Genomic DNA, 24774 nt, shown 5'->3' on the forward strand with positions numbered 1-24774 from the left:
TGACGGACTTTGAGCGAGGGCGTATAGTGGGCATGCGGGAGGCCGGGTGGACGTACCGCCGAATTGCTCAACACGTGGGGCGTGAGGTCTCCACAGTACATCGATGTTGTCGCCAGTGGTCGGCGGAAGGTGCACGTGCCCGTCGACCTGGGACCGGACCGCAGCGACGCACGGATGCACGCCAAGACCGTAGGATCCTACGCAGTGCCGTAGGGGACCGCACCGCCACTTCCCAGCAAATTATGGACACTGTTGCTCCTGGGGTATCGGCGAGGACCATTCGCAACCGTCTCCATAAAGCTGGGCTACGGTCCCGCACACCGTTAGGCCGTCTTCCGCTCACGCCTCAACATCGTGCAGCCCGCCTCCAGTGGTGTCGCGACAGGCGTGAATGGAGGGACGAATGGAGCCGTGTCGTCTTCAGCGATGAGAGTCGCTTCTGCCTTGGTGCCAATGATGGTCGTATGCGTGTTTGGCGCCGTGCAGGTGAGCGCCACAATCAGGACTGCATACGACCGAGGCACACGGGACCAACACCCGGCATCATGGTGTGGGGAGCGATCTCCTACACTGGCCGTACGCCACTGGTGATCGTCGAGGGGACACTGAATAGTGCACGGTACATCCAAACCGTCATCGAACCCATCGTTCTACCATTCCTAGACCGGCAAGGGAACTTGCTGTTCCAACAGGACAATGCACGTCCGCATGTATCCCGTGCCACCCAACGTGCTCTAGAAGGTGTAAGTCAACTACCCTGGCCAGCAAGATCTCCGGATTTGTCCCCCATTGAGCATGTTTGGGACTGGATGAAGCGTCGTCTCACGCGGTCTGCACGTTCAGCACGAACGCTGGTCCAACTGAGGCGCCAGGTGGAAATGGCATGGCAAGCCGTTCCACAGGACTACATCCAGCATCTCTACGATCGTCTCCATGGGAGAATAGCAGCCTGCATTGCTGCGAAAGGTGGATATACACTGTACTAGTGCCGACATTGTGCATGCTCTGTTGCCTGTGTCTATGTGCCTGTGGTTCTGTCAGTGTGATCATGTGATGTATCTGACCTCAGGAATGTGTCAATAAAGTTTCCCCTTCCTGGGACAATGAATTCACGGTGTTCTTATTTCAATTTCCAGGAGTGTATATTGCAACAATTCTTCATATGTGTGGCCAAAATTTCATCGAGCTATGTTACTTGGCAGTGACACATCATGCGGAAGTTACTTTCATGCTTAAGTTTTGCACGCCAGTGTATAAGCAACTGAATTGGCACGTTACCTCTTGAGCATGGCCAATTTCCTACGTGCAGTAACACTGACGGTACTTCCTGAAGTCTTTCGGAACACTATAATTAGTGATGGAGTGCCTCTGTCATTCCGAAGGTTCGATGAATTATGGCTTCTGCACACTACAGGCAAGGTAAAAAGTCTGGTTTATCGGTACCGAACACTATAAACAAAATCCAAACTTCAGTAGCTGAGCATTTCTGCATCTCCTGTAGCCCGTCGTAAATTAAACTGTGAACATTACTATCAAAATATGATGACAAAATATTGCGCTAATATATGATCATAATTTTTATGATAATGTCGGAACCATAACGGTAAGTATCAATAGGAACGAAATATTCTATCTATCAATTAGAAGAGCATGCGTCTACTGTGTTGAAGATGGCTCGTGCTTCAAAATCTGTTACTTGGGAACGATCCATAACTGTGAAATTTGTAGTCAACAACCCAAAATAGCAAGTGCTACTGTAACACGATATTATAAATCCGTATGCCACTTCCACGTCAAGAAGATTGATATGTGATTACAACCTTTCCTGGACGCTCGGATTTCCACATTTTGCCTTCTTTAGCCAAATTGAGTAAACGTAGACCTTCAATAAGGAGGGTGTTTTTCGAACGCGATTTGACAGTTGCTTCTACCCTAAACCTACAGACTTTGTCAAAATTACAGAACTAAACTAGAGTTCAAGGGAAGTAATGTATAATGGAGGAGAATGTATTAATGCTTATTTTCTGCACGCTTTGCCTGGAAAATTAAAACTGCTGCTACGATCAATAAATTTTGGTATCATCTTTAATGATAGAAATAAAGAGCAAGGAAACAGCAGTAGTTCTATAACTGTCAGACATGTCGTACGATTGGTTGGTTGATTTGAGGGAGGGGACCAACAGCAAGGTAATCGGTTCCGTCGGATTAGGGAAGGGTGGGGAACGTAGTCGGCCGTGCCCTTTCAAAGGAAGCATCCCGGCATTTGCCTGGAGCGATGTAGGTAAATCACGGAAAACCTAAATCAGGATGGTCGGAAGCAGGTTTGAACCATCGTTCAAATGGCTCTGAGCACTATGGGACTCAACTTCTGAGGTAATTAGTCCCCTAGAACTTAGAACTAGTTAAACCTAACTAACCTAAGGACATCAAACACATCCATGCCCGAGGCAGGATTCGAACCTGCGACCGTAGCGGTCTCGCGGTTCCAGACTGCAGCGCCTAGAACCGCACGGCCACTTCGGCCGGCGAACCATCGTCCTCCCGAATGCGAGTCCAGTGTGCTAAACACTGCCTCACCTCGCTCAGTCATGTCGTAAGAAGTGAATCACAGTGACAGTACTGTGTATGCACGTAAACGGATGTACGGGAACGACGTTGGAAATAGCCGATGAAAATAAAAATAACTATGTTGGTCGCACAGACTAAATAAAGGAAGCTTGTGAACGGTGCTACCATCCCATCTGAATGCAATTCTCACATTTACAGTGCAGAATGCGTTCTGAGGCGGCAGAGAAAATATGAATCAAGTCTTGATGTGGCAACTCAGATCTAAATATCGTTTAACTGTCATACGCATAGCAGCTGCACATCATTCGAGTCCACTGTTATTACCTGTGCACTCGGATTAGCGTTACGAAGTCATAATATGAAATGTACTACCACCTTTGTCTGGTCTGGCTGGGATGTAAAATTCGTCAAGTCTAATTTTAGAATATGAGCGTAATAATACAAAAGCCGCTTCAGTATGCGTGTACAGTATATTCTGCAATATCAGGAAAGTTGGAGTCGAATAATCTAACTCCATCATGAGCGGCGGCTATCTGATGGCAGCACGCGAGGCTCGGAAAGTTTCCAGAGGAGCTGCAAAGCTGGAAACTGGCGGTCTGAAGTTAACCACGTTACTGAAGGACTCAACAGCTGTGTGAAACATAGTCTGCAATAGCAGCTCGGATGATTTATGCGAGGACTTTCGTCGAACTGAAGAAGTTATGTAACCTATTTAAAAAATGAAATTCTATAACTCAGTCTGAACTTCTTTCATTGAGCCCAATAAAGCATACATATATATAGCAATGAACCAATTATGGCAGATGCTTTAATTAAGTTTTAAAAAGTGAAGGCAATTTTTAGGCAGCGTTATTAACATTTGAGACATTTTAGTGGCAGTTACACATGTCTGAGAGGAGCAGAAATGTGTCACTGACGATGCGAGCTGGTTTGTATTTCACAGTCTTCGCCGGCCGGGATGGCCGAGCGGTTCTAGGCGCTACAGTCTGGAACCGCGCGACCGCTACGGTCGCAGGTTCGAATCCTGCCTCGGGCATGGATGTGTGTGATGTCCTTAGGTTAGTTAGGTTTAAATAGTTCTAAGTTCTAGGGGACTGATGACCACAGATGTTAAGTCCCATAGTGCTCAGAGCCATTTTTTTGACCGTCTTCTCTGCATTGACTGCCATACCTTTTATTTTTCCAGAGACGTTCTTTTAATTACTGTGCACAGTAGCAGTGCACAGTTTAAACTGGATATCGATCCAATGTCGTCATTATCTGTAGACCGGCTACTATACCGCAGCTCTATTACTTCCACATCACACTCTCATAATTTCTTTGTTCTGTGGAAAAAGCACAAACAGTGTGCCTACATCATTTATTTTTAAGACACAAATATTAATGCTAGAGAAAAGTGTGAAATGAAATATCTTTCTGCACAAATGATAGTCAAAGGTTGAAGGTGTCCGCGGAAGAAAGTGCTAACCCATTACTGCGTATTCTAATCCTTGTTAAACTCAAAGAGGTGAACCTAAATACAATCATACAACGCAATTTATATCGAAGATAATTTCATCTAGCGGGACACGTTGAATTTTTTATGTTTACAAAACCTTTTAGATGGCTAAATTAGATGTCTTTATTTATTACGACGTTCGTCTGCCAACACCAGATATCTATAGTTAAGGTGAAAGAATCGTTAAGAGTGACTGGCCTTTGCTGTAACACACAAATCTCCACAAACTATGTCGATCTTTTTATAAATATAAATAGAAGGGGAAACATGAATAATAAACTGTTAAAATACGAGGGTCGGAACTTAAATAGTGGCAACTATTTATTCACAACCGATACAAAAGAGTTACATGTTTGCGCCTGTTACTGTCCTTCAAAGTAGTCACCAGCCTTGTGTAGAACCTGTTGCCGCTGATGTGGAAGTCGTAGTATACCGTTAGCAGAGCCTGTTCTGTTGAAGGTGCGAATGGAGCGGTCTACTGCCTGTCGAATCTTTGGAACAGTTCTGAAACGAATGCCTCGAAGCCAAAACTGAAACGCCAGTCCAACGAATGGCGTCGTTATGGGTCGCCGCGAAAGTAGAAAGTGCGTCAGAGCCGCAGTATGGTGAAAGTCATGGTGATTCTCGTGTACGACTGTGATGGTGTTATCCTAACGCATTACGTTCCTCCACGGCAGACCTTCAATGTACAGTATTACTGTTAGTTTTTGGAGCATCTCCTGCGACCAGCTTTGCGAAAGAACGACACTTTCTGCGCAACCCTCCCATCATTTTGCACGACAATGCGCGGGCGCATACAGCGCAAGCTGTGGCTGCTCTGTTCGGTGGATGGGACTGGGAAGTACTGTACCATCCACCACACTCCCCGGAGCTAAGTCCTTGTGACTTTGATTTAATTCCGAAGACGAAGGGACCACTTCGTGGCATTCGCTTCAGAACTGTTCCAGAGGTTCGACAGGCAGTAGACCGCTCCATTCGCACCTTCAACAGAACAGGCTCTGCTAACGGTATACTACGTCTTCCACATCGCTGGCAACGGGGTCTACACAACGCTGGTGACTACTTTGAAGGACACTAACAGGTGCAAACATGTAAATCTTTTGTATCGGTTGTGAATAAATAGTTGCCACTATTTAAGTTCCAACCCTCGTATCATTCTGCTTTTTAAATTTTTGGAGCCTTTCACTCTTTATGTTCACTTCAACATAAATGCAGACATCTGTTGATGACAGATGCTGCAACATCATAATAAAGACATTTTATTTAGTGATCTAGATGATTTTATTCATGAGACACACTGACGGAAAAAAACGCAATACCAAAAAATAATTAATGCAGAGTAATGAAATTTCGGTAATGTATTTGTCTAGGTAACATATTTAAGTGATTAGCATTGCAAGATCATAGGTTGTATTGTATTGTATTGTATGTTAACTGGGGACCTAGAAACGACGGAGAGGCTCCGTCCCTGCAGCAGCCGCAGTGGTCCACAACCCCACGACGAGTACCGCAGTCCACTTCACCCCTCCGCCGCCCCATACCGAACAGGGTTATTGTTTGGTTCGGCCCCCGGTGGGCCCACCAGGGAATGTCTCACACCAGACGAGTGTAACCCCTATGTTTGGTGATAGAGTAATGGTGGTGTACGCGTACGTGGAGAACTTGTTTGCGCAGCAATCGCCGACATAGTGTAACTGAGGCGGAATAAGGGGAACCAGCCCGCATTTGCCAAGGCAGATGGAAAACCGCCTAAAAACCATCCACAGACTGGCCGGTTCACCGGACCTCGACACAAATACGCCGGGCGGATTTGTGCCGGGGACAGGCGCTCATTTCCGCCCGGAAAGCCGTGCGTTAGACCGCAAGGCCAACCGCGCGGGCTCAAGATGATAGGTTAATGTAATCGCGAGATAAATCATTGCAAATGTGAAATGCTGGTACATTAATAACCGATGTAGCCGCCAGAATGTTGAATGAAAGGATGCAAACATGCATGCGTTTTATCGTACAGGTGCCGGATGTCAGTTTGCGGGATGGAGTTCCATGCCCTATTGCACTTGGTGGGCCAGTAAAGGGACGATTAATGCTGGTTGTGGATAACGCTGGAATTATCGTCCGATGATGTCCCATAGCTGCTCACTTGGAGACAGATCTGGTGATCGAGCAGGCCAAGGCAACATGTCGATACTCTGCGGAACATGTTGGGTTACAACAACGGTACTTGGGCGAACGTTATTCTGTTGGAAAATACTTCCCACTATGCTGTTCCTGAGTGGCAGCGCAGCAGGTCGAATCACCAGATTGACGTACAGTTTTTCAGTTAGGGTTCGTGGTGTCACCACGAGAGTGCTTCTGCTGTCATACAAATTCGCACTCCAGACCAGTACTCCAGACGTAGGTCCAGTGTATCCAGTGTGTCTGGACTCCTCCTAACATGGGCATCACGTGGCTCCGAGGCAGAACCAGCGTTCATTAGAAAACACAACAGACATACACCTTACCCTCCAACGAACTCTCGCTTGACATCACTGATGTCGACGACAGTAGTTTGGGGTCAGTGGAATGCACGCTACAGGGCATGTGGCTCGGAGCCGTCCATGACGTAATCGATTTTTGTAGCAGTTTGTTGTTTCAATGTGGTGCCACATGCTGCTCAGATTGATGCTGCAGGTGCAGTACGATGTGCCACAGCCAAACGCCGAACACGATGGTCTTCCCTCTCGGTAGTGCCACGTGCCCGTGCGGAACCGAGTCTTCTTGCGACCGTACACTCCCGTGCACACGGCTTCTAGTAGTCATGTACAGCGGCCACATTCCTGCCAAGTCTTTCTGCAGTATCGCAGAAGGAACATTCAGCTTTTCTAACCTTTTACACTGCCTCCTTCAAATCCAGTGAGGGTGTTCATAATTGTGTCTATGTCGCCTTAAGACCACGATGCGCCATTCCATCGTCCGAGTGGTCCTCTGCTGTCAAATGGTGTTATTATTAACGTCCGTGTTCATCAGGTACATTTTAGTCTGCCTCATGCAATAATGGAGGTGATAAAACCTATTTTCAGAGACTTAGCAACACCTGAACTGTTGAAAAAGTGTATTCACGGAAAAACTCAAAACCCCAGGAAAGTGTAAATAGTGTTATATGGTCGAGAATCCCCAAGACTGTATTTGTTGGAATAGAAACACTTCACTTTGGTGTGTATGATGCTGTTGCGACTTTCAATGATGGCAACATTGTAAGGTGCAAGGTATTTAGAAATATGGGAATGAAGATAGGTTCTAACATGGTACGAGCGATGCTTGCTTTAGGCAAGGAACGCCTTCGGGCTGCAGACAGGGCTGTAAAGAGTCTAGAAATACAAGCAAGAGTAAACAGGAGGAGGAACAAGAGGAAGCTGGAGGAGGAGTTTGCAGAGGATGAAGATAATCCATCCTATGGACCTGGAATGCACTAAAAAGTTAATCCAATCTTTGTCGCTCGATTCCCAAAACTTTTATTTTCTCATACTAATTACATGTTTTCTAAGGATCTTCCAAACATATTTGTTTCAAACTTTCAGTAAATGTTACACAGTACCTTCTGCATAATTTAACACAGCCTTTTTCCAAAAAACTGTATATTTTTGAATATATAAATAAAAAATTGCAAAAAATGTTGTGAATTTTCATTACAATTGAAAAAATCATCTTTAATAACTGAACTAAAATTTTGTAAAATCCCTGTGTTAAGTTGTAGCCCATATTCCAATAAATAATCTGTAAAAAGTTCAACTTCCTACCTCAAATACTTTGTGAGGAAAGATGTAATTTATAAGCGTTATTTTAACATTGCAAGTATAGGGCGTTCCGGAGCCCCTTAAAGGCATTCTTTACTTAACGTCAGCTCACCGCGTCCAATCACAAAGATAACCAACGCTCATAACCGTTACAGTGTGTATTAAAGGAAAACTGATTTCCATCCTCATACTGGAGCTACTGGCGACACTCTTATGCGAAATTTGAATAGACATCATCATTCAGATGTGGTAAAACGCCTACCAACTTTTGTTTCTTTCGTCCAACTCCTTCTTGGTGGTTTTCCGTCAGTTTATTCGTAATGATATCGGACCCAAAGCGGAAATTTGTTTTCTTTATTAACAAGAGGATCTGTTGTTACTAACTTATGGTGAATGCAGATATACAACAGAAAATGTGATATCAAGTTCATCGTTACTAAACTGAATGTTAGCACTTCCGTCCGCCCATCCCGTCATTTACCGATACTCTGTAATATGCCTTGGAATTATTAAAGTGAAAGAAACGTCTTTTAATATTTGTTGATGTGAACGTAAGTGCGTAAAATTTTGAGTTATGCTACAGAGTGAGGTAATTTTGCTTTTAACTTCCATATTATATTATTCTTGTGAATACAAATAGTGTGTGAAATGAAATTACTGGATCAGAGGGGTTGAAATCAACGTAGATGCAGTGTCGTAAGCTGAAATTAGTGCAAACTTTTCAGTACTTGTTGTTCTGTTTATTTCATTTGCGACGATGCCATTACTGTTTCCCATTGTCTTAAATGTCCGCCCCCGGCAACTGAGTGGTCAGCGCGACAGACTGTCAATCCTAAGGGTCCGGGTTCGATTCCCGGCTGGATCGGGGATTTTCTCCGCTCAGGGACTGGGTGTTGTGTTGTCCTAATCATCATCATTTCATCCCCATCGACGCGCAAGTCGCCGATGTGGCGCCAAATCGAAAGACTTGCACCAGGCGAGCGGTCTACCCGATGGGAGGCTCTCGTCACACAACATTATTATTATTGTCTTAAATACAGAAACTCGTCATATGATACTAGAATTTATTTATTAGTTTGCAATGATTTCATATCAATGTATTTTTTCTTATAGTAGTTGTTTAACGTGCCTACCTTCGAGCTTGCTGTATTAAATTATTTCACCCGCTGTTGAAGTTCATCTACATTAGAGCACAGCACGTCGGAAGCAAAACTAAGGTGGTTCAGATAAGTCTAATTAACACGTATTCCTTTTTCATTTTACCAGTTTCTCTAGGACTGGTCGTAATAGTTTTGGTGAAATAGAATGTCTTTGCTTGAGTCCTCTTTGCATTGCAAATTTCCCACTATTGTTATGTAGTCTATTGGAAGCCATAGTATTGATGTATATGTTCTGCAGTATACTAATGAAAGAGAATTCAGTGCTTTGTTTCTCAAAATCTGTTAGTGCGGATTGTTTTGAAACTGAGTCAAAAGCTTTCAGTTAATCGGTGACTGCCACACTCAGCCGTAATTAATACCCATTGCCCTTCTAAAATTTTGTTCCAGTTTTATCAGCGGAAAATTACCTATATCCAGTTGGATGCAAGATTAAAATACGCGTTTGGTGATTATTTTAATGAATGTCTTATGCATTGTGAAGAGGAGGCATAGACCTAGAATTTTTTTTGTGTGTTTCCTATCTGCTTTCTTATGAAGTACTTTTGGGGAATTTTCTGCTACGCAAGTTTCTTTTTGAGTTACTTTACCTCCAGCTTAAATCGCCTCTCTTGGTACATCATCTTTCGTTTCTTCATAGCTAGACTGTATTCATGGTCCTCACCTAGAATTACTGAGTAGCATTATTCTCGCTGTTATCTTTCTAAGTCTCTGATTCAACTCTTGTAGTAAGCAGACTTTTAAAGGAACCTTCTTATCACTTTGCAAGTTTCTTTCTGTTGCTAGTTACTAAGCCGTCTGTCATGTTAGTTGCATGGAGTTATTTAGTTGTGCTTTGTTGCTGTGTTGAGACCTGCGGGGCAGCGGTGAGTCACTGAGGAAAGAAAATTAATACTCAGCATCTACAAGAGGTTTGAAATGAATTCACTAGTTGTTATTACCTTTTTTAAATTGAGCATATCGTTATTCTCATTCTATAGGAGTACATTAAACGCAATTATTCATCGAAGTGAGCGTTTCAATTTAATAAAAGGTGCTGTGGTAATAAGAGCTTAAATCCAGAAGAATATTTTGCTACTTTTTTTTTAATTAAGTTTCTACTATTTTATCCTGTTCAGTTATTAATGGATCTCGAAGACTGTGAAGCGATGAATTGATTTCTGTGCAGATTGGGGCTTAGAAGGGTTATATGAATTTGACTGCACATTATGTAATGGTACATTGTGAGACATTCATAATAGCTCATTTATCGGTGCAAGCAAACATTTTGACTGTACAGATTCACGGGAGTATTTTTATTGGGAAATTTGCTCTCCCATGGACTGTTTTACAAAAACAATGTGCACTCATCTTTAACTGATAAATAACAACAAATCATTGTATCCTCTAATTACGTATATAAACAATGTAATTATGTTCAAAATGTTCAAATGTGCGTGAAATCTTATGGGACTTAACTGCTAAGGTCATCAGTCCCTAAGCTTACACACTACTTATCCTAAATTATTCCAAGGACAGACACACACACACACCCATGCCCTATGGAGGACTCGAAACTCTGCCGGGACCAAATGTAATTATAATTTATGCTCTTGGGTTTATAATTCGAATAACTACTCCTACTATACTTGTTTACGTTTGATACTCCATTTATATTTCTATTACATATTACTTTGTATACGTACACAATCCAGAAGTTTCTTTCTCACACTGAAATTTAAGTGTGCTAAAGCTTCAAATCAAAACAAAAAAAATTATCTGTATAAAAGAGTGATACAACTAACCGAGCTGCTACTACGGGGAGCCTTCGTATGAGGAATTAGTTGTACTGAATAGAAGTTTTTGTCCTACTCAGCAACATGTAGTACTAGGATATGAACAATTTTCACAGGTGTTTTTTTTTATTGTTTACACCTTTCAGATATGCAAAGGGAGTGCTGAGTATGACCTCGCCGTACGACGGACAGATCACCACCATCAGCTTCAGGTGTCATTACTTTCTAGATCATTGGCAAAAAATCATTAGCTAGAAGTGTACACCACGCCCTCACCTCCGCAGTCTGTCTGTGTAGACGAGTAGCTCCGCGACCAGGCCCTGAAGAGTACGTAATACTATTCGACCTCTGTGTAATCCTCTTGCTCGTGACGTCATTTGCTATACGGGGGTACCGGGAGTCAGCATGCCTCTCTCCAAGTCATGGCCAGATTAGAACCTTGGAGCCTCTACTGTCTTCTCGTCTAAGTACGTACACCAGTCTCACTATGCTGTCAGTACATGTTAAAACTTGTGAAAGCTGTGAAATCAGACCGTCCAATGTCCAAGTGCTTCTTGTGATCCGTTGTCTCGAAAAATTCGTAATTGTGCCAATAAAAGCACACACAACAATGACAAGTTAAACAACGACATATTTAGCGCTACATGGAAAATACGTTACGTTTAAGTAGTTCTACGTTCTAGGAGACTGATGACCTAAGATGTCAAGTCCCATAGTGCCCAGAGCCATTTGAATCCGTGACATGTCGCCTCAAACCGCGTGGTCACTCCGCCCGGCCCAGAGTTCGTCAACTGAGTTCGTATATAGAAACTTCGCAGACCACTCCAGATCTGTTATTCTTACGGAACGTTTCTCGAGCAAAACCCTCATGGTTTTAGCCTGGTGAGCACAATGAGTGGACTGATAATGTACTGTCTCTGGTCAAAATGAGGACCATGCACTGAAACCTGGGAGTTGAGCAGTTTGGTGTAGTCCAGCTTAATCAATATTCCTGTTATATCACTACGCGAACATTTTTCCACATCGTTAAAACAACCAAGATATCCCCGAGACGCAATTCTCTCCGTAGTGGTGATTCTGAAACGAGTCTAGAAGAAACAATGTCGCCGTCCTGCAGCTTTATTTTTACCCAAGAGTGGGTAAGCAGACGGTATCATCGCTCTAGTCCTTCAGTTACGACTCTGATGTGGGAGCGCAGTAGGTTGGGATGTTTGCCATTGTATGTAAACAAGCAGAACAGTGTACCAAGATACGTATGCAAAATCAAACTGTCCATTCACAGAGAAACCATTTGGTATGGCCGAAGGTAACCGTGCCTTTTTGCCAGTTCTGCACATCGACGTTACACCCTATATTTAAATCGGCCAACACGGCAAGAACTGCTGTATACAACCTTTGCGAACTTTTTGAACGTCGTTCTATACTCGCTACCTTTCGCTCTACGTTTGCTGTAATGTGCTAGTATTGTCTTCGACACGACAGGTGGGTAGTTTTGCGTATGGTGAGCTTGTGTTTGGAGATGTACCATCTGCACCTGTATTACACAAGCTACCTTACGATATGTTGCTGGGACTACTTGTGGTACCGCTATCACTTCTATGCTGCATACACAATGGTGCGTGAGAAGAAAGATAGTCGATAAACCTCCGTAGGAACTCGAATTTCTCCGACTTCTTCGCCTTGGTCATTTCACGAGATGTACACTGAGCAGCGAGAACTTTATGAACACCGACCTACTATCTATATAAACCCGCCCAGGAGATAGCAGCCACACCTGGTGGGAAATAACAGCTAGTCAGACACACGCACAGTGCACATAGTATTAGCGAGCGTGCTGTCCGTGCGTGGAATGGGGAAGGCACGCGATCTATCTGTTTGACTTGAGGGCAGAAGTTGATGGCCCGGAGGCTCGGCACGAGCATTTTGAAAACTGCACGACTTGTCGGCTGCTCGAGGAGTGCTGTGGTGAGTGTGGCGAAACCGTGGTGAAACCACGTCCAGAGGCCGTGGGGTTGGGTGGCCACTCCTCATTACAGTTGTCGGACGTCATAGGCTGGGAAGACTGGTAAAACACGATAGGCGGCGAACGATGGCCGAGTTAATATGGGCCTTCGCAGCCGGCGACCATATATGTGCCAATGTTAACACCACGACATCGTTAACTACGACTGAAATGGGCACATGGCCAACGGCACTGGACGTTAGCGCAGTGGCAGAGCGTTGCATGGTCTGATGAATCCCCATACCTTTTTCATCATGCCGATTGGAGGGCGCGAATCCGTCGTCTTCCAGGGGAACAGCTCCTTGACAACTGTACTGGGGGATGGAGGCAAGCTGGTGGCGTCTCCATTATGATCTGAGGAACATTCGCGTGGGCATTCATGGGTCCAGTCGGAAACGTGAAAGGCATCACGACGGCCAAAGACTATCGTACATTGGTTGCAGATCACGTACATCCCTGCATGACGATCGTACTTCTCGACGGCAGTGGCATTTTTCAACAAGATAATGCGCCATTTTACAAGACCAGGTGTGTGATGGAGTGGTTCGAGGAACACAGTAGCGAGTTCCAATTGATTCGATGGCCCCCCAACTCACCAGATCAGAACACATCTGGGATGTGATTGAATGTGGCGTCAGAGTTCATTGCACCCTCTCCGGAATTTACGGAAATTAGGTGACTTGTGTGTGCAGATGTGGTGCCAACTCCCTGAAGCGACCTACCAAGGCCTCATTGCTTCCATGCCAGGACGTGTCGCCTCAGTTATTCGTGCCAAAGATGGACATACGAACTATTAGGTAGGTGGTTACAACGTTCTGGCTGAGCAGCTTATGTGCAAAGAAGTAATATGTTGCACGACTATACTGGGAATACATGCTGTCGGAATTTCAATAGTAAACCTCTCCGTGATGCACAACGCTTCTGTTGTAGCGTCTGCCACAGGAGACTGTTGAGGATCTTCGTAAAGCTCTTACGCTTACTAAAGGGGAACTAGCGTCGAAATGTGACGCGCCTCGTTGGATTTCTCTATCTCTTCTATTAATCCCACCTAGTTAAGATGATCAGTAGTCAAGAATAAATAGAATGAGTGTTGTATTAGCCACTTATCTCGTGGGTGCATTACATTTCTTAAAGATCCCACGAATGGAGCTTAAACTGGTATCTGTTTTTCTAAAATTTCTGCTAAGTGATCATCACACTCTGGACTATTAGTCACAGGTATTTTACGGTTGTTAGTGTTTCCAATTATTTATCACCAGTTGTGTGATCCGACTGTAATGGACTTCTTCGCCTATTAATGTATAATACGTTACATTTATTTACGTTCAAGGCCAAATGGCAATCCCTGCATCAGTCGTCCATCCTCTGCAGGTCTTCCTGTATTTTGCTGCATTCTACCGGCGCTGCAGTCTTCCTGCAAGGAATGGCATTGTCTGCCTTGTCCCATGGATGAGGGAGTAATGGATATGAGCAAGCTAACATATCAAACGAGGAAGACGCGCAATTAACTGCAGGCTTTTACACTGTTGAAAAAAAATGCAGCAAGCTCATTCTACTAACAAGTGATGTGGCAGGTAGTTCGTCTTTGTAGAAGTGCTTGACAACTACTTCAGACCAAATAAAACGCACATATCAACAGTGAACTGTCGCATCAGTACGAAGTGTAGCCCCTCTGGCGGCAAGGCCGGCGTATATTATTACATGCAGATGATCATAGAGATGCAGGATGGCATCTTACGATAGATTGTCCCAAGCACCTAGTGCCATTATTTGCAGTTTGGCAGTGGTTCTGCCGGCTATGGAGGACAAGTAAGTTTCCACCTCACCATGTCCCATAATCATTCAATTGGCGAGATATCTAGTGCTCTTTCTGGCCAGGGCGTTTGTTGTATTCCACGAAGAGTACATTGCGTAGCAGAAGCCGTATGTTGTCGTGCGTTGTCCTGCTGAAAAGGCACATCACGTTCCCGTCGAAGAATTGGCAGTAGCTCCGCGATAACAACCTGTGATATGTTGCGGGAACTGATTACTTTACCCTGAAGAAACACCAAATGTAAGCTAGTGTTTTAATTCACCATAAAGAATAGGATGGGGGCTGCGTGCTGTGGGCGCATGCACTCCATAACAGGTCTACTCCGTACACGTGTACCCCCATCATTCACTTATTGACAGAAAATTCTTTACAGAAGACGTCAAAGCGCCACTGCGATGTCCAAGTGACATTTTCACGATACCGGAGCAGCCGTGCTTGGCGGTGTCGAGGTGTTGGTGGCTGCCTGTCCAGAGGCACATGTAATCTCAGTCTTGCTGCAAGCAGGCGGTTTAAATGGTACTCGGTGAAACAGCAGGTGTAATATGTACCCGAATTACTTCCCTGAATGATGATCGGTCGGACTACGCTGATCGAACAAAGCGTCGATCTTGATGTCCGTTTGTACTGCGGGGGCGTCCAGAAGCTGCGCAACAGCTGTGCGAATTTTCCACCAGCCACTGCTGAAAGCAGCGGCAAGCCACTGACATATTGTGCACAACATTTACAGGAGTCCGTCGATGTGTCCATACGACCAGTTCCAAATGGCTGCAGTTGTTCAACGGGAATACGTACTCGTCGGCGGGGTATGGTTGTACACTCATGCTCATAATTGCAGAATGTGGTGCCACATAACGTGGCACTACATAAAACTGGAGCTAATAGCATAGGCACAAAGGGAACACACACGACACAGATCTGTAAGTCCACGGTATTGGTGATAAGTTGAGAAAACCGTCCCGAAACACATGTGCTACAAACCGCCACTGTTCCCTGCGCATGTACCCCGACATCAGTATGGGATATGATCACCATGTACACGTTCACAGGCCGCACAACGTGTTGCAATACTCTGGAGCAGGCGGTCAAGCAGCTGCTGGGGTGTAGCCTCCCATTCTTTCACCAGTGCCTGTCGGCGCTTTTGAAGTGTCCTAGGGGTTTGAATATGTGCAGCGATACGCCGGACTAGAGCTTCCCAGACGTGCTCTATGGGGTTTAGGTCTGGAGAACAGACAGGCCACTCCATTCGCCTGATATCTTCTGTTTCAAGGTACTCCTCCACGATGGCAGCTCGGTGGGACCGTGCGTTATCATCCATCAGGAGGAAGGTGGGACCCACTGCATCCCTGAAAAGGTGGACATACTGGTGCAAAATGACGTCCCAATACACCTGACCTGTTACAGTTCCTCTGTCAAAGACATGCAGGGGTGTACGTGCACCAATCATAATCCCACCCCACACCATCAAACGATGACCTCCATACAGGTCCCTTTCAAGGATATTAAGGGGTTGGTTTCTGGTCCCTTGTTCACGCCAGATGAAAACCCGGCGAGAATCATTGTTCAGACTATACCTGGACTCGTCCGTGAATATAACCTGGGTTCACTGTTCGAATGACCGTGTACTGTGTTCTTGACACCAGGCTTTACGGGTTCTCCTGTGACCAGGGGTCAGTGGAATGCACCTTGCAGGTCTTTGGACGAATAAACCATGTCTGTTCAGTCGTCTATAGACTGTGACCGTGGAGACAACTGTTCTAGTGACTGTAGTAAGGTCTCGAGCAAGGCTACCTGCAGTACTCCATGACCATCTATGGGCACTGATGGTGAGATATCGGTCTTCGTGTGGTGTTGTACACTGTGGACGTCCCGTACTGTAGCGCCTTGAAACGTTTTCTGTCTGCTGGAATCGTTGCCACAATCTTGAGATCACACTTTGTGTCACACGGAAGGCCCGTGCGACGACCTGCTGTGTTTGACTAACCTCCAGTCGCCCTAGTATTCTACTCCTCATAACGTCACCAATATGTGTTTTTTGAGCCATTGTCAATACAGTCACCATTAGCACATCTGAAAACATCTGCACACTTACTCGCTGCACCGTACTCTGACCTGCACCAACACACCTCTGCGTATGTGGACTGCTGCCAACACCACCGTGCGACGACCGCAGGTCAAATGCACCGCCTGGTCATACCCAGAGGTGATTTAAACCCGCAAACCGCCCACCAGAGCGTTGTTTCACCATGTATATGCATTACCCTTAATTTATGAGCATGATTGCACTATAGAATTAATGTTGCGATCGCTGTTCACCTCTAAGCTCAGGACAGTTACTGTTTGCAGAAAAAAAACAGAGGGCGCGCGGGCAAGTGCCCTGAGCGTTATCTAATCGTCGATGACAGTGACAATCGAACCACTAACACGACAACCTTTCAGTATACGAACATTATACCCTGGTGCCACTGAACACAGTTCTTGAGGATGTTGCATTTTTCTTTTCCTGCGGTGTACACTGTAAACAGTAACGACTCTGTAACATTTCCTTGAGGCAGTCTCGAAAATACATTTACATCTGTCGATTTCATTCTATTAAGGGGACACGTTCAGACCTGAATAAAAAGATGTCTGATTTCGGTGCGCGTCAAGTGGTTAAAATGCATGAGCTTTCGGCCAAGCACTCCCTGGCCATTGTTGGGTGGTATGACTGTTGATGGGTTGCTGATACACCCTTATAAGTTCTAGCGGACGGGTATGACGTCACTGGTGTTCAGGACACTGCCGTATAGGGGCATCGCAGGCTTCACGTTCGAGGCGCCCTCTTCAACTTCACGATCGCTAGATCCCACGCCGCGCTGAGCTGTAGACCGCCTTCTCTATTAAGGGTGTTATCGGTGATTTTTATTTCGATGGCTTCTTCAGTTACACAATCCTAGAAGCAATTAGAGCAAACCACAACAGAGGTCAGCTCATGTTCAGCTGCAGCAGATTTTTCTGGGTAGCATAGGCAATAAAAACTCTCACGCTTCGTCTTGCGTTGGTCTACCGTGTGAACTGTTTGTCCGACGGAAGGTTGGACACAGTCGCAAGGTGTGTTGTAGACCCTAGGTGCTATGAGGCCTACTGCGTCTTTAACTGGTCTTTGTAAATACTGGATTTTTGACGGAAATCTGAAGGTCGATTTGTATTGTGTCTTTTCAGTAGGCAGAGTATCTTGCCCGACATGGAGCGACAGAACGGCAAGAAGCAAATTTCTTTTCCTGCTTCATGGCGATGGTCTTACTGCTACGCTTGCGTGAGATAACTTCATTTATAGACTGCGCTGAGTTTAGAGATGAACAGTTATTCCAATGTTCATCCTAGGGTGCAACCATGCCACTCACACGAGTACCTACTCCTTACGTAAGAAGCTCAGCTCATGGTGCAGGTAATAAGTGACTAACATCGTTCTCGCTCGATGTGCCAATGTCTGTAACACAGTGAGCTTCTGCGCCGGGTGACGATGGCTGATGGCATGTAAGTACAGACAGACGTACACAGTTTTTCTGTAAACGCTGTGGATAAGTCATCCACTTCATTTGCGGCGGACGAGGACGTCGAGGAAGGGCAGTGCATCGTCTGAGTGTGGCCAATGTGACATCGGACAAACAGTGCGCACTGTACAACAACCCAGGAAGTAGCCTTAGATGTTTAATAGTCGCTGGCCAGGGTGGCCGAGCGGTTCTAGGCGCTACAATCTGGAACCGCGCGACCGCTACGGTCGCAGGTTCGAACCCTGCCTCGCGCATGGATGTGTGTGATGTCCTTAGGTTGGTTAGGTTTAAGTAGTTCTGAGTTCTAGGGGACTGATGACCTCAGAAGTTAAGTCCCATAGTGCTCAGAGCCATTTGAACCATTTTTTGTTTAATAGTCTACGCTACACTGCAAAATCAACTTTAGCTGAGCATGCTCTAGAAAACGCTCATCGGATCAGATTTTAAGAAAACTCTATCGTTACTCGTACAAACTGCTTCTGTGACTGTAATTAAGGAAGCCATCGAAATAAAAAAATCCCTGAGAACATCCATAATCCACTACTGGCCACTAAAATTGCTACACCACGAAGATGATCGTCCACAGACGCGAAATTTAACCTACAGGAAGAAGATGCTGTGATGTGCAAATGATTAGCTTTTCAGAGCATTCACACAAGGTTGGCGCCGGTGGCGACAATTACAACGTCCTGACGTGAGGGAAGTTTCCAACCTATTTCTCATACACAAATAGCAGTTGACCGGCGTTGCCAGGTGAAACGTTGTTGTGATGCCTCGTGTGAGGAGGAGAAATGCGTACCATCACGTTTCCGACTTTGATAAAGGTCGGATTGTAGCCTATCGCGATTACGGTTTATCGTATCTACATCTACATTTATACACCGCAAGCCACCCAACGGTATGTGGCGGAGGGCACTTTACGTGCCACTGTCATTACCTATCTTTCCTGTTCCAGTCGCGTATGGTTCGCGGGAAGAACGACTGCCGGAAAGCCTCCGTGCGCGCTCGAATCTCTCTAATATTACATTCGTGATTTCCTCGGGAGGTATAAGTAGGGGGAAGCAATTTATTCTATACCTCATCCAGAAACGCACACTCTCGAAACCTGGGCAGCAAGCTACACCGCGATGCAGAGCGCCTCTCTTGCAGAGTCTGCCACTTGAGTTTGCTAAACATCTCTATAACGCTATCAGGCTTACCAAATAACCCTGTGACGAAACGCGCCGCTCTTCTTTGGATCTTCTGTATCTCCTCCGTCAACCCGACCTAGTACGGATCCCACACTGATGAACAATATTCAAGTACAGGTCAAACGAGTGTTTTGTAAGCCACCTCCTTTGTTGATGGACTACATTTTCTAAGGACTCTCCCAATGAATCTCAACCTGGCACCTTCCTTGCCAACAATTAATTTTATATGACCATTCCACTTCAAATCGTTCCGTACGCATACTCCCAGATATTTTACAGAAGTAACTGCTACCAGTGTTTGTTCTGCTATCATATAATCATACAATAAAGGATCCTTCTTTCTATGTATTCGCAATACATTACATTTGTCTAAGTTAAGGGTCAGTTGCCACTCCCTGCACCAAGTGCCTATCCGCTGCAGATCTTCCTGCATTTTGCTGCAATTTTCTAATGCTGCAACTTCTCTGTATACTACAGCATCATCCGTGAAAAGCAGCATGAACTTTCAACACTATCTACTAGGTCATTTATATATATTGTGAAAAGCAATGGTCCCATAACACTCCCCTGTGGCACGCCAGAGGTTACTTTAACGTCTGTAGACGTCTCTCCATTGAGAACAACATGCTGTGTCCTGTTTGCTAAAAACTCTTCAATGCAGCCACACAGCTGGTCTGATATTCCGTAGGCTCTTACTTTGTTTATCAGGGAACAGTGCGGAACTGTATCGAACGCCTTTCGGAAGTCATGGAAAATAGCATCTACCTGGGGGCCTGTATCTAACATTTTCTGGGTCTCATCAACAAATAAAGCGAGTTGGGCCTCACACGATCGCTGTTTCCGGAATTCATGTTGATTCCTACATAGTAGATTCTGGGTTTCCAGAAATGACATGATAAGCGAGCAAGAAACATGTTCTGAAATTCTACAACAGGTCGATGTCAGAGATATAGGCTTATAGTTTTGCGCATCTGCTCGACGACCCTTCTGGAAAACTGGAACTACCTGTGCTCTTTTCCAATCATTTGGAACCTTCCGTTCCTCTAGAGACTTCCGGTACACGGCTGTTAGAAGGGGGGCAAGTTCTTTCGCGTACTCTGTGTAGAATCGAGCTGGTATCCCGTCAGGTCCAGTGGACTTTCCTCTGTTGAGTGATTTCAGTTGCTTTTCTAGTCCATGGACACTTATTTCGATGTCAGCCATTTTTTCATTCGTGCGAGGATTTAGAGAAGGATCTGCAGTGCGGTCTTCCTCTGTGAAACAGCTTTGGAAAAAGGTGTTTAGTATTTCAGTTTAGCGCGTTTCATCCTCTGTTTCAATGCCATTATCATCCCAGAGTGTCTGGATATGCTGTTTCGATCCACTTACTGATTTAGCGTAAGACCAGAACTTCCTAGGATTTTCTGTCAAGTCGGTACATAGAATTTTACTTTCGAATTCACTGAACGCTTCACGCATAGCTCTCCTCACGCTAACTTGGACATCGTTTAGCTTCTGTTTGCCTGAGAGGTTTTGGCTGCGTTTAAATTTGCAGTGAAGCTCTCTTTGCTTTCGCAAACATTGCTGCTCGCGTTGGTCGAGAGCCAATGACTGTTAGCACAATATGGAATCGGTGGGTTCAGGAGGGTAATACGGAACGGCGCCGTGCTGGATCCCAACGGCCTCGTATCACTAGCAGTCGAGATGATAGGCATCTTATCCGCGTGGCAGTAACGGATCGTGCAGCCACGTCTCGATCCGTGAGTCAACAGATGGGGACGTTTGCAAGACAACAACCATCTGCACGATCAGTTCGACGACGTTTGCAGCAGCATTGACTATCAGCTCGGAGACCATGGCTGCGGTTACCCTTGACGCTACCTCACAAACAGGAGCTCCAGCGATGGTGTACTCAACGACGAACCCGGGTGCACGAATGGTAAAACGTCATTTTTTCGAATGAATCCAGGTTCTGTTTACAGCATCATGATGGTCACATCCGCGTTTGGCGACATCGCGGTGAACACTCATTGGAAACGTGTATTCGTCATCGCCATACTGGTGTATCACCCGGCCTGACGGTATGGGCTGCCATTGGTTACACGTCTCGGTCACCTCTTGTTCGCATTGACGGCACTTTGAACAGTGGACGTTACATTTCAGATGTGTTACGACTCGTGGCTCTACCCTTCATTCGATCCCTGCGAAACCCTACATTTCAGCAGCATAATGCACGACCGCATGTTGCAGGTCCTGTACGGGCCTTTCAGGATACAGAAAATGTTCGACTGCTGCCCTGGGCAGCACATTCTCCAGATCTCTCACCAATTGGAATCGTCTGGTCAATGGTGGCCGAGCAACTGGCTCGTCTCAATACGCCAGTCACTACTCTTGATGAACTGTGGTATCGTGTTGAAGCTGCATAGGCAGCTGTACCTGAACACGCCATCCAAGCTCTGTTTGACTCAATGCCAAGGTGTATCAAGGCCGTTATTACGGCCAGAGGTGGTTGTTCTGGGTACTGATTTCTCAGGATCTATGCACCCAAATTGCGTGAAAATCGCTAAGGTCGCAGGTTCGAATCCTGCCTCGGCCATGGATGTGTGTGATGTCCTTAGGATTAGTTAGGTTTAAGTAGTTCTAAGTTCTAGGGGACTTATGACCACAGGAGTTGAGTCCCATAGTGCTCAGAGCCATTTGAACCATTTGCGTGAAAATGTGATCACATTTTAGTTCTAGTATAATATATTTGTCCAATGAATACCCGTTTATCATCTGCATTTCTTCTTGGTGTAGCAATTTTAATGGCCAGTAGTATAGAAAATGAGACCTGCAGGTCAGTGCGGCGTGGGATCCAGTGATTGTTCAGTTGAAGAGGGCGTATCGAACGCAAAACCAACTCAGGCCCATATACACTGCTGGAAAAAAAAAAAAAAAAATAATAATACGCCTTTTAGAGGTTTCCAATTCACTCAAGATTTATTGTTGCAACAGTGCACTTAGAGTGCACGAAATGATTACATTTACAGATCAATAGTACAAGCGACTCTGAGGTACCAGGTATCGCGCCATGTTGAAGCGCCCAGATAGTACGCAGTGTAGCCTTCACTGGTGCAATGCAGGCGCTGTCTCCGGCATTCAGTCGATCGCACAGATGGCGAATACTGTCATGCGATACGTTAAGCCACGCCTGTTCGACCTGAACGCGTAGTTCTATAACAGATGGCGGCTGACGAGTCACACGAGTCACTTCTCGTCACTTCATATCCCACACTTACGCAATTGGAGGCAATTCCGAAAATAATGCTGGCGAGGGAAGTAGCCGAGCGTCTTGCACAACACGTTGAATTTCACGGCCAATGTGTGGGGGAGCATTATGCTGGTGGGACAACACATCACCTTCCTGTTGTAAGAACAGCAGAATAACGAGTCTAAAGCCGGCGGTTGTGGCCGAGCGGTTCTAGACGCTTCAGTCCGGAACCGCGCTGTTGCTACGGTCGCAGGTTCGAATCTTGCCTCGGGCGTGGATGTGTGTGATGTCCTTGGGCTAGTTAGGTTTAAGTAGTTCTAAGCATAGGGGACTGATGACCTCAAATTTTAAGTCCCATAGTGCTTAGAGCCATTTGAACCATTTTGAACTTGCTGTTAACGCCCCCTCTAGAAACACCAAAGGTGAACAGGTGTTGTGGCTTATCGCATCCCAGACCATAGGGGTTGGGATGTGGCCAGTGTGTCTTGGACAATTCACTCTACGAAACAGTGCTCACCAGGTCTATGTCGCACATGCAAACGACCAGCGTTTACGTGCATGCCTTGCGTACAGAAAGAATCTGCTTTCATCGCCGAAGACCACGGCGTGCTCAACAAGTCTACATCATACACGCAAACAATGATCACTTGCTTGCAGGCAGAATATGCTTTCCTCGCTGCAGACCACGGCGCACGAACCTATCTTCCAAGTGATCCTCTGACAGCACCAGTCGAGCTGTGCACGTCGATGCTGTGGTGTGAGTGGAAGACGCGCTCGAAGTGTGCGTGCCCGTAGTCTCACAGCTAATAACTGGTTCACAACAGTTCGTGTTGACACGTTTGGGCTCACACGCCCTCTTATCTGTGTTGTGGTAGCTGTACTCTCTGCCACTGCTTCCCTTACAATACGGCGAACCTGGCGGGCGACTGTGCTGCATGGACGTTCAGAATCTCGTCTACGGGCTTGAGAACTTTAGAGTGATCACTGATACCAACATCGTTTCACAGCTGACACAGCACATCCATCTTACGTGACAATTCTCCGAAAGGACCATTTCACCAATCGGAAGGCCAAAATTTGACTCCTTTCGAACTCAGTCAGTCGGCTATAGGAAGCATGAGTGTGTCTCCGTGGCACGATTACTTGCTTGCTTCACAGGTCTGCACCACACTGAGCCTTTTGGTTCTGAGCATTTCCTGTTAAAGGGTAGACACAGACAGCGCTCTGTTTGCTATACCATTACCCTATCTGTTGGCAGACGACGTTGAAATCTTAATCAGTACATCTACCATGTGCTGCGAATACATAGAAAGAAAGATCCCATACCATTTAGCTACAATATAGCAGGTCAGCAACTGGAAGGAGTTAATTCCATAAATTATCTGGGAGTGCGCATTAGGAGTGATTTAAAATGGAATGATCATATAAAGTTGATCGCCGGTAAAGCAGATGCCAGACTGAGATTCATTGGAGGAATCCTAAGGAAATGCAATCCGAAAACAAAGGAAGTAGGTTACAGTATGCTTGTTCGCCCACTGCTTGAATACTGCTCAGCAGTGTGGGATCCGTACCAGATAGGGTTGATAGAAGAGATAGAGAAGATCCAACGGAGAGCAGCGCGCTTCGTTACAGGATCATTTAGTAATCGCGGAAGCGTTACGGAGATGATAGATAAACTCCAGTGGAATACTCTGCAGGAGAGACGCTCAGTAACTCGGTATGGGCTTTTGTTGAAGTTTCGAAAACACCGAGGAGTCAAGCAGTATATTGCTCCCTCCTACGTATATCTCGCGAAGAGGCCATGAGGATAAAATCAGAGAGATTAGAGCCCACATAGAGGCATACCGACAATCCTTCTTTCCACGAACAATACGAGACTGGAATAGAAGGGTGAACTGATAGAGGTACTCAAGGTACCCAGCGCCACACACCGTCAGGTGGCTTGCGGAGTATGGATGTAGATGTAGATGTACTATCTCCCAGGTGACATATGCCATCATCGGATAAAAATCTACGTCGTCTTTCCAGGTATTCTAATTTTTTTCCTGGCGTGAGCATCAGTGACGTCACAGCAGGCGGTTAGAGGACGTAAGGAAGCACTAGCAACTCATCAACAGTCATTCCATTTGACAATGACCAAGGAGTGTCAAGTCGAAAGCTCGTCGCGTTTTAATCACTTGACGCGGCTAGAAGTCCGAGGACAATTATTCGATGATACTGCTGCGGGGCTTTGCATTCT

The 24774-nt window shown here is 45.6% G+C and overlaps 1 protein-coding gene across 1 annotated transcript in view; it reads right to left on the bottom strand.

The window, feature by feature from the left end:
* LOC124545053 (lachesin-like) overlaps positions 1-24774 on the bottom strand; it is a 394440-nt gene that overhangs the window by 34806 nt on the left and 334860 nt on the right. The window lies entirely within an intron of this gene.

This window comes from Schistocerca americana, chromosome 1, assembly GCF_021461395.2.
Source record: "Schistocerca americana isolate TAMUIC-IGC-003095 chromosome 1, iqSchAmer2.1, whole genome shotgun sequence".
NCBI lineage: Eukaryota > Metazoa > Arthropoda > Insecta > Orthoptera > Acrididae > Schistocerca > Schistocerca americana.